Source organism: Octopus sinensis, linkage group LG6 (genome assembly GCF_006345805.1).
Source record: "Octopus sinensis linkage group LG6, ASM634580v1, whole genome shotgun sequence".
Classification (NCBI taxonomy): Eukaryota; Metazoa; Mollusca; class Cephalopoda; order Octopoda; family Octopodidae; genus Octopus; species Octopus sinensis.
Window position 1 is genome coordinate 72,358,967 of NC_043002.1, and position 2,500 is coordinate 72,361,466.

Sequence of the window (2,500 nt, forward strand, 5' to 3'; positions counted from 1 at the left end):
TAAATATAATCTCACGAAGCATTGTATAATTTGGCTGTTGTAGTTGTTGGTGGTAATGGTGGCGGCGGCGAAGGTGGTGGTGGTGATGGTGGTAGCGATGGCGGTGGTGATGGCGGCGTTGGTGATAGTGGTGTTTAGCCTTAGATCGGTAGATCGATGTTTAAAGGCTTTCAGTTGTAACTATCCCACTTTTTAAATTCTTTTATTTATATATATATTTTTTTTATTTTAGCGATTTCTGGGACTACAGTATCCGAAGCCTTTTGCATTTTTTTTTTCTCTTCAAGACGGCTGTGTTTGATTTGAAGGAAATTTAGATTACTTTCGGAGTTGTACTTGCCTGGCAAGTGATTCACAGTGGTACAGTAATCAACGACCAGATCATAACTGATGTGACGGAAATTTTGACACTAAAAAGTAAATGTTTAAGTGAAGTTAACAATCTTTGTGGACTTTTGAATGTCTAATATGTGTATTCTTCCCTGCAATTTCTTTACATGCTTTTTAAATTTTTTGTTTACGGTGGAACTCGAAGTAGATAAAACTATAAATAATAGAGTGAGTAATATTGGATTAAAAGACCCCATTTGATGGGAAAATAACCGAAGGCTACCAACAGGACATTAACACATATTTGTGAACTTGACAGACGGGCTGTCCATGACGCTAAACAACACTTTCAGTTTTCTGTATTCATTCTTGGAGCTTCGATTTTGCCATCGAGAATTGTAAGATGTTTACATTATAACAATTTAGAAAGAGTGTTGCCGGTTCGAGATAAACTCTACAGGCACGGAAGTGCCGTCAGCCGAGCATATCCGAGATGCGCGTAGGGCAACGAAACTGTTCTTGCACGCACTCGTCCAGTGCCCCAGTATTCTATTATCAGATTATTCCATTATTATCATATTCTATTATTATCATATTCCATTATTATCTATTCCATTATTATAAGATTAAAGTTCGCATGTTATTGTTCACTGACAATTTATTGAAGAGAAAAGAAAAAAAAGGATTACCAGTACCCCAGTATTGCTGACCTGTGGGCTTATATCACACATCTGCTGTCACGTGTGGGATGGAACCGGATATCAGCTGAATCCATCGTAAAGATCGCCCCGACGCCTTCTTTTAACCGGAAGGGCAGGCAGTTTTTATTTGCTTGGTGGTCATGGCGAGAGAGGTTGTATGGTAGACGCGATTGAAAGGGCTGAAGTCAAACACTCTCCTCGTTGGCCAACCCAGTCCTGTGCCGTCCTTAATGTTTTCTTTATGTAAACCCTTTGTGGTTAATAAAAAAATCATCACCATCATCATCATCATCATCATCATCATCATCATCACCAACAGCGGCAGCAGCAGCACCACCACCACCACCACCATCCCCATTATCATTATCATTATTATTATATGTTTATTACACTTCTAAAAGCATAGTGGTGATGGTCGTGGTGGTGGTGATGGTGGTGTGAGCATTTACGAAACGCAGATAAAGCTAATGAATATGTGACACCTCCAAATATATATTCATATTCATATATATATATATATATATATATATACGTAAATATATTAACAAATGATAACATAACCAAACACATACAATGGTAGCAATAGTATTGATGGTGGTGTGAAGCATATATGGATTTGTGGATCTGTGACACCTGTAATGTACATGGGATTTAATTATACGAAATAACGACAACAACAACAGCAACAACAATAATAATAATAAAAATAATAATAATAATAATAATTTATGTATGTATGTTTTATGCGTGTGCGTAAGTGTGCACGTGGGTTGGCGTTTCCAAACGATTTCTGTGTCTAATCTGTATAGTATTATATACAACATTGAACTCCATATACACGTCTGCATAACACACATTCATACACATTTACCATCCGATGTACACACACACACACACACACACACACGCACACACACACACACACACACACACATACACGCACACACACATACACGCACACACACATACACGCACGCATACACACACATATATAAGGAGCTATCTGCAGACTACTAAATATAAGATGAGTTCAATATAGCTTTTTTTAAAAAATTAATTGAAATTACAAACAATGCTAATGCGGAAAAAAATCTCATTAGCGTTAATAAGAATGCAGACAATATCCGATATTTCGATGAACTAGACATTGAATTTTTACTAGTGATATGTAGTGAGTGGCGGGTGGGTATATTTTGTAACCATGGTAACAAACCTGTGTATGTTTCGCTCTTTTGGATCTCTTGGGTGAAGTATTGGTCATTCAACGAAATCCAGGATCTCAGAAAGACTAACTGAAGTTTGTGCGAGTGTGTGTGCGTACGTGTGTATGTGAGGATGAGGCGAATTATAATAATGATGACAAATTTTGCCACAAGACCAGCAATATTAAGGGAAGAATAAGTCGATTACATAGACCACAGTGCTCAACTGGTACTTATTTTATCAACTCAGAAAGGATGAAAGACAGA